Here is an 8,595-nt window from a genome sequence, read left to right as displayed (position 1 = left end):
GAGTTTTTTTATTTTGCCCTATACACCAGGGGTTTGATATGGAGAGCCGTTCTATTCAACATTAAATAAATAAATGCTGATATTGATAAATTATTAAAAATAATTATAAATATCCCCTTGAAATAAAGCAAAATATGTTAAAAGAAATTTCCATCTTATGTTATGTTCATTTCAAGATTTATTTAATTGACTTAAAGATTTATTTATTTCATAATGCAGTTTTAATTTGTGACACTTTTATTTTGTAAAGCTACTTTACATATTTCAGTGACTTTCACTTTTTAACCCCGTTTTTCATTTTATGTTCTTATATCCAAATGAGGGGGCAGTTTCATCTGCTGGGTGGCGCTGGGACAGCAGGGCCGAGCTCAATTCGTGGCAGTGGCCGGCAGGAGCATGCCGCTGCCAGCCAGAAGACAGGATGCCGGAGGGAGCCAGGAGATTCCGGTGCCAGACCGCCGTAAAAGCCTGCCACGGCGGTGGCCGCTGTTTTGGTGGAAGCAAATGCTGATTATCGACAAACGGGATGTCATTATTGTTATAGCCTGTTACTTTTAAACGATGATGTCTTTATTTGTTTTTATTTAATAAACAGTTTTAGACGCATAACATAAGGTGGCTGTATTTACTTGAGGCCCCTGGCTCCCTCCGGCATCCTGTCTTCTGGCAGGCAGCGGCATGCTTCTGCCGGCCACTGCCACGAATTGAGCTCGGCCCTGCTGTCCCAGCGCCAGCCAGCAGATAAAACTCCGCCCCCTTATTTGGATATGAGAACATGAAATAAAAAGAGCTTAAAATGGAAAACGGGGTTAAAAAGTAAAAGTCACTGAAATACATTAAGTAGCTTTACAAAATAAAAGTGTCAAAATAAAACTGCATTATGAAATATATAAATAAATCTTTAAGTAAATTAAATAAATCTTGAAATGAATTAAATAAAATAAGATGAATATTTCTTCTAACATACTTATTTTGTTTTATTTCATGGGGATATTTATTAATAATTTATCAATAGCAGTATTTATTTATTTTTGAATAAAACGGCTCTCCATAGTCTGAAACCTCCAGCTTGTTAATTTTTCCTGTTGTTCTTTCTTGAATTGTGAATGACTATTGCAGTTTTGTAATTGTTTCCACAAATATTTGAATAGTAACTGAAAAATATAAAACTAAAGAACAGTACAAAAAGTGAAGTGCTGTATGATCTTATTAATTTATGTTTTTCTAAAATTAAAATTTCCCAACTTTTAAACTCATTTGGAATCTGTTGATTCAAATTCAATTTAATTAAAACAAATATTTCTTAATCCCAAAGTAAAACAAAAAAGATAAAAAATACCTAATTTTGATTTTTATGTAGACAGTATGAACTCTTAACTCAAATAATCAGGCTTTTCAAGCAGTCAATGAGAATCAAACCAGAGCGTTTTAATTATTATTCTGCTACTGTAATCTAGGCAAGGTTAGCTGTATAGCACATTTCAGCAACAAGACAATTTAAAGAGCTTTATATGATGAAAAAAGTTCATTGCATTGACAAAAAAAAAAACAAAAAAACTGCATAATAAAGAAAAGTTGTACTACAGACTACATTTAATGATTTTTCTTTATATGATGAAAAGTACAGTGCAGTGATAAAAAAAAAGCACATTGCACTGGCATGATTAAGTAAACTAAAGCAAACTTGGACTACAGACTAAACTTGATGTGTCAGTTAATAGTTTCTCCTTTTTTTATTGCCTCCTCAACCTTCTTTTATACTATGGTGCTGAACGAGCCCTCCGGTGCTAAATCTAAAGTTTTAAACCATTCATTAATGCACTCGATGCTTTTAGGCTTATATTTTCCTAACATAAAATCAAATATTTTTCACTGGGAAGAGGAGACAACTCCTTAGAACTGTTCTGACCCATTAAAGTTACTGCAACACCTTGGGCCTTTGCCAATACCCAAGTACATTCTTATGTGCTTGGCAAGTACATACTTGACAAGTACAGTTGAAAGTACGTTCTTGTCGAGAACGTAAGGACGCAGTACAGTAGCTCTGCAACTGGAACAGTGCATGCTTGGTGACGCTGCCGATCATCTCAGATCCTAAACGAATTAAAAAAAATAATTTTTGTTAAAACTGAGTAGTTTTTTGTCTTCACATTTTCATGGAACTCAAACCATTTTTCAAGGGTAAAGCAATAGTAATGAGCATCTCTTCCTGATCTTCACAAAGCTCCCTTTCAGCTGTTTTTTTTTTTTCTTTTCCTTTACCTTTGACGGAAATGACATCTCGCATTTTTGTTTGTGCAATGACAGCAAGTTACAAACAGTGATCAGTCACCTTTGTGGTCCGCCTGTTTGAGCAGCTGCAGTTCTCTATGCAGATCAGCCCACCTGATTGGCCACAGTGGGTCTGGATCATCTCTGTCAAACTGCCTCACAGGTCCCTGCAGAAAGCAGGATTTAGCTAATCTAGGTTGCAACTGAACACAGACACTGTAATAAAACAAGGGTTCTGGCCTTATCTCTATAAAACATTCTAATTTCACAGTTTGCTGGGTCTAATATCCGCTACAATAATTCTGTTTATTTTTCCACTGTGTCAGTCTAAGCACATCATGGTAGCATCCCTGTGGTCAGTCAGAGCAGTGAGTAATGGCAGTGACCTACTTTCTCTGCATTTTCATTTATTCTATGGCACATGCGTGACCACTGGTCAAGAGTTATTGTGCTGTCATCACAGTGATGTACTTTGAATTAAGCGTTGACAGAACCATTGTGGGAGTGTGTGATGAGGGCTGCTGCAGTGGCCTTCAGATGCATTAAAGTGATGGGAAGCATTAGGACACGACACACATTATGGATCTTAATCCTGGATTTGACCATTTTTCTAATATTGGTCTTCAAAAAAACAAAGAAAAAAAAAACAAAGGATTGTCCAAAAGCTTTTTAGGAGGACTTTGTCATCCCTGGTTGCGTTTATTTGGGCTGTGTTGTACCTGATAAGACATCCTCTCCAGGATAATGTCAAAAACCAGTCCCAGACTTTGCATGCTGTCGTATTACTGTTAACCCCTGGACAATTTATTATTGAAATTAATGCAAACACTAAATTAAATTTCATTTATTCACCAGACATATCACTGTGAGCTCAATGATTATAGTCTGCAATTGTACACACTTTGACAATGTTTGTACATTGAACCGAAATATTGACATGATTTTTAAAATAAAATGATAAAATAAAATGTTAACTCAAAGAGATTCACCAGTGAAAAGAAGCAGGAGTTAAAATAATTAGTTTGTAACGTTCGTTTGTTTAAATCGTTTGACATTTTCTACACTACCTCTTAAACAATCCCCCTTCACAGCACATAGTTGAGGGTCACCATAGGTAACATAATTATTCTATGAAATAGACCAACACAAAGTAGCAAGTAAGTGAAATCAAAAGGTAAATAATACATGGTTTGTATGTTTTTTATTACGAATTAAAATTAAAAAAGTGTGTCAAGCATTTTTGTTCTGCTGCTTTTTTCTGATGGCCCTAAAATAAATCCTGTGCAACCAGTTGGGCACCCTATTGGTAAATGGAAACAATGTAATTTACAGTGCTTTCACCCCAAACCTTTGGAATGTTTTTTACCATGCCAGAGTCCAGTTTTTGGAACAGTGTGAACCCTTCCCAAAACCTGAAACGGACCAGAGAACTGCACCCTGGCACAGTTACAACTGCCAGTCTAAACATGATTTATTCGGAGGAAAAACATAGTAATAGGACAAATCCAAAGACAAAAGAGTTTGTAAATGTCTTGTGGGGCTACGCGGAGTAGCAAAGAGGCACAGGTGCACAACTATGCTTGAACACCAAAGTAGCAACCCCTGAAACAATCCGTTGCAACTGCATGGCATTGTTTGGTCCGGTCCAACAATCTCTGTGTTATGCAAACACACAGTAACTATAGATGTGAATGCCCTTAATTTTACCGATCCCTGGACCAGACCAGCAGTGTGAATGCACCCTTAATCTCAGTATAAATACAGCTGTGCTATAAAGATTTTGAAGAGGTGCTCTGGTCAGTAGAGTTCAAAAGTTAAACATTCTGACTTACATGTAAAACACAATGTGTGGAGAAAAACTAACATTGGACATTACACTGAATACATTATACAACACCTACTGAGAAGCATGATGGTGGCACCATCTTGCTGGGGGAATTCATTCTCTAGGGGGAATGCCTTCTTTGAGTTGTCAGGCAGATAAATCAAAGACAACAGTGTAAGAAAACCTTCAGATAAGCAATAGATTTCAATGAACTAGAAGTCCTTGTTGCTGTGTGAGGTTGGGAAAGGGTCAGCTTATTATGGCTAATGCATGACCCATACTGGGCAGCCACTGAGGGCTGTACTTAGGCAAAGTGTTGCTCTGAGCTAAATATTAGCCAGCCAAGATATCTGCAGTAATAGTCTGGTCAGATGATATTAATAGGATAAACACATAAAAACTGATCTGCTGGCGATGCTAATTGAAATGGGCCTCACCATATCACAACAGTAATCAAGTTTGCCTATTTGCATATGCACAAGAGGTCATGAAGCACCCAAAAAAATTGAAGACACTGTCAAGTGTTGTGGTGATGCTCTGGTTTGGACCATAGTGACATGCACCCTCATGTTTCATCAGGATGTAGCATGACCAAAATGCAGACAGGGGCTCGGAGGTAGCATAGTGTGTGAAATTATTTAATGATAAATAAACAGCAAACATACATAAAGAACTCAGGAGAATCAGGGCACGGAGCATAGCACATGAAGCAGAGTCGCAGACATGGAGCATTAACAGAAGAAACCAGCGAGTGAGAGGAGAAAATGCATGGAGAGCCGGTGAGAGTAATCAGGTGAGAATGATTAACAGCTGAAAACAATGAAGAGAGAGCTGAGGGAGAAGAGTAAATGAGCAGTAGAAGACAGAGAGAAACACAGGGAGGAAATCTAGCGTAATAATACAAAAATGTACACAAACACTAAAGTAAACCGGAGGGCACAAAACCAGAGATAAGTGATTAAGCCAGGATTAAAGCCAGGATTTTTCAGATACCCTGGCTTAATTAAGCCTCGACTCAGTTTCACAAAAGCAGTAACACAGAATTTGCCATGGTGATTTATTCTTTGAAGTTAGCCTGCTCCATACCAGGCTAACAGCCAGGCTTAGTTAATCCTGGTGCCTTATCTTTTAAGTCAGCACTTATGCCAATCAGAAATCAATGAGTTTTGTCAGTGATTCTGTTTTCTTATGTGTGTTTTGGTATTTTTATTAGCCTATTAAAATACCACTAATACATATTGCCTGTACCATTATTAACTTTATAATTATCCACGTGGGCAATGTTACTATCTGTATGTATTATTCATGACAGCTGTTGTTCTAGATTGACAGAAAAGCCCTTAATAGACTATTGCATGTGCCGAGGGGATGAGATAAATGGCTGATAAAGAAGCAAAGGTGTTGTCAATCAGGTCCGGTCATATAAGTAGCTCCAAAAACATCTAACTTCCTTTACAATAGCGTGTCCATTCTTGAATGACATTGTTCACAAAGAACCACTTGTATTGAGAAGGGCTTTCAGACAGACAGGAAAGGACATTTTGGGACAGGTGAAAGCACAATCTTGCGAGACTCGGCGGCCTCAGAAAACAACAGTAATCACATTTCTAAAGAACAATGGCATGCACATACAATTCAGAACACATTCGACTCTAAGTGGCGATTCTACATTGCACTAAAACCTCCTCTACCCTGCCCACGATATTCCTAATAAAGAAATGAAAATAAATGGGTGGATTTTACTTGTTGAAGTCTTCCTTCTGGGGCAGCGAGTGAGAGAGAAAAGGGGGGTGAAGAGTTTCTGCGCATCCACAGTTAAACTTCAAGAAAGTGGTCAATCTCCGTCTTTTGGCCTCCTTGGCGAAAAGGAAAAATATGATCTGACCGTCAACAGTTGACTAGAACAAAACAAGGTAGCGATCCGTCTCCTTGAAACCACTGTGAGGGTTTTTTCTTCTGTTACGTGTTAAACTCACATCTTCGATCGGCAAAGTGAAATTTCTGGCCTTCTTATTCCAGAAACCTCTTTCATGAACTTTTCGTTGGCCAACGAAGGAGGATAAATGAAGAATCCATGTGGGACCTCTTCTTCTCCAGATGGATGCTTCAGTTGCATGGTAACCGTGTCGAGGTCCCCAGCTGAAGGCAACTCTTTAAAGGGTTCACCTTCTTATATTACCTCCTGTGACGTCAGACTTGGGACGGCCCCGTCATATCTGCCGCAGTGGCCGCTGGGATTTGTAGTAACGGACTGTCCTGGGATACAAAATGGCCGAAAACGCCGGAAGGCCTGGTAGCGTCCAGCAACGTGCAAATGGTCCAATATTCAGCAAACAAATGGTCCAACAAGATCAAGACATGGACCCGGAGACCCAAGACCCCGGGACATATCACTCCCCAAGCAGAACCCCGACAGAACCCAGGGGTCCATGCCCGGCAAGCAGCCACCAGGAGTGAGCCGGCGCACACCAAAGCACCCAGCCCCGAATGCCGAGAACCACAAGTACACCGGCGGACAGAGACACCAACCACCACAGGTAGTGTGGCGGGGAGGGACTAGGCCCCCTCATTTGATGGGGGGCCTAAACTGATCCAGGAGAGGGAACAGCCCAAGACCCAACCTGACACAAAAAACAGGCACACACAGTCACAGTCACACATTCCCACTCTCATGCTTACACATAAAAACACTCACATCCACACACCCAACGGAAAGACAAACAACAATGGACGTGGTACACTCACTCACACTCCCCATTCATACTCTATACTCCCAGGTCCAGGTGCCAATACCCCACAGGAGGAACCAGCCCCCCGACCCAGTGTCATATCCACGGTGGTTTCTGTGCAGGCTGTGTTTGTGTGCTGTGTTCTTTCTGTGCAGGGTGTGACTGGCAGGTGCTGCTGCACAGGTGTTACTCATCTGAGAGCAATCAACTGGGCTACTTATGGAGTGAAAACCCAGAGGGAGGCGTCAGCTCGTTCTCTCACTTGGCGTGATAACAGCTAGACCTCTGCTGCTCTGCAGTCCTGCTTCTAAGCAGATTTCTCTGATCTCCTTGTTTTTCTCCCCTGCCTTGCAGATCTACCTTTGCTGAAGGAAGTCGTGGAGTCTCTCTGGTCCCCGTTTTCACTCATGTCATGTTCAGAGGAGTTTGGAAACTCCAGCCTCGACACTTCAGCCCTGACCCTCCACTCTGCTTCCAACTCCAAACCCAGCTTCTCAGGAGTCACCTAAAACTACCCATCAACCTGCCTGTCCAGCCTCCAACGTTAACTCTCCAACCATAGTGGAGTTTCCTGGAAGGAAAGACACACAAGCGGAGGAACAGAACAATTCATCTTCCGAAAACTGTGCACAGCCTGTCAGCCTCAAGCCACTGTGGAAAAAGGACTTATTTCCCCCCGGTCTTTCCAAGAACTCAACTCCTGTAAGTCAGCATCTAAGAACTCAGTTACATTGTCTCCAATTCCACCCAGAGTGTTTATTAACCTCTGTCTTTCCCCTTCAGAGAGATCCTGCGCTTGTCCGCCTGCTCCAGTCCTGGTTCCAGTCCGACCTCTATCCGTGTATCTTAATAAACTGTTAAAATGCTGTCTTTGTCCTCGTGGTTGTGTAATCTCAGAGTCTAAGAAAACTCCATAATGACAGAACAAGCTGACCAAACAGTCTGATACACAATTACGAGGAGCTATTTCCCATCAGGGAGTTCTGTTAGGTCAACACGATACTATGCTAAGATCACTAGCTCAGCACTATGAATCATCGGTTTCAAGAATTGTTATCCAGGCTCCCTGCACTGCAAATTAATCCTGTCTCATCTCCTCTATTCCCAGCTTAAGTCGTGTCAACTCCTGCACCAGTTCACTACCCAGTCCGATAAATTATTCCTCTTCCTCCTGAACCATTTACAGGTGACCTTGATAAAAGTAAGGGTTTTCTCTTACAATGTACTCTGATTTTTCCCGGGTCACCTCAATCCTTCCCCGATGACGTATCTAAGATTTCTTATATAATCGGGTTACTCAGGGATCAGGCATTAAATTGGGCAGAGGCCATTATAAACGAATCTTCAATTCACTATTACTTGTTTCAGGAGTTCATCAGTTTGTTTAGGTTAACCTTTCTTCCCAATCAACATGGTGATGAGGCAGCTAAGAAATTATACCCTTAAACAGGGTCCTAGATATGTGGCCGTTATGGCCGTCGAGTTCTGAACTTTAGCTGCAGAATCTGGCTGGAACCCTTCGGCCTTGAAGTGCACTTTCTTAAATTCGTTAAAGGAAGACTTAAAAGATTAACTCGCTTACAGGGATGAAACTGACTCTTTAGAGAGTCTCATTAGTCTTGCTATTTGCATTGATAACCGTATCTGTGAGAGAACTAGAGTTAGAGGTTTTTCTTCCTTTAAGAACCCTGAAAATGAAGCACCCACCAAACCTGAGAGTTTTGGATCATCTCCTGAACCTATGCAAATTGGGAGAACTCATCTCACTCC

General features: G+C 40.8%; 1 long non-coding RNA gene across 1 annotated transcript; it reads left to right on the top strand.

Annotated features, from left to right (window-relative positions):
• Window positions 1-7,069: 7,069 nt before the first annotated feature.
• On the top strand, window positions 7,070-7,691 carry LOC124877655. The gene is made up of 2 exons (XR_007040579.1): window positions 7,070-7,527; window positions 7,609-7,691. It is a non-coding gene; the product is annotated as an uncharacterized LOC124877655 (long non-coding RNA).
• The last annotated feature ends 904 nt before the right edge of the window (window positions 7,692-8,595 follow it).

The sequence above is a fragment of the Girardinichthys multiradiatus genome, chromosome 12, assembly GCF_021462225.1.
Source record: "Girardinichthys multiradiatus isolate DD_20200921_A chromosome 12, DD_fGirMul_XY1, whole genome shotgun sequence".
NCBI lineage: Eukaryota > Metazoa > Chordata > Actinopteri > Cyprinodontiformes > Goodeidae > Girardinichthys > Girardinichthys multiradiatus.
This window is presented reverse-complemented; position numbering and strand designations above follow the sequence as displayed.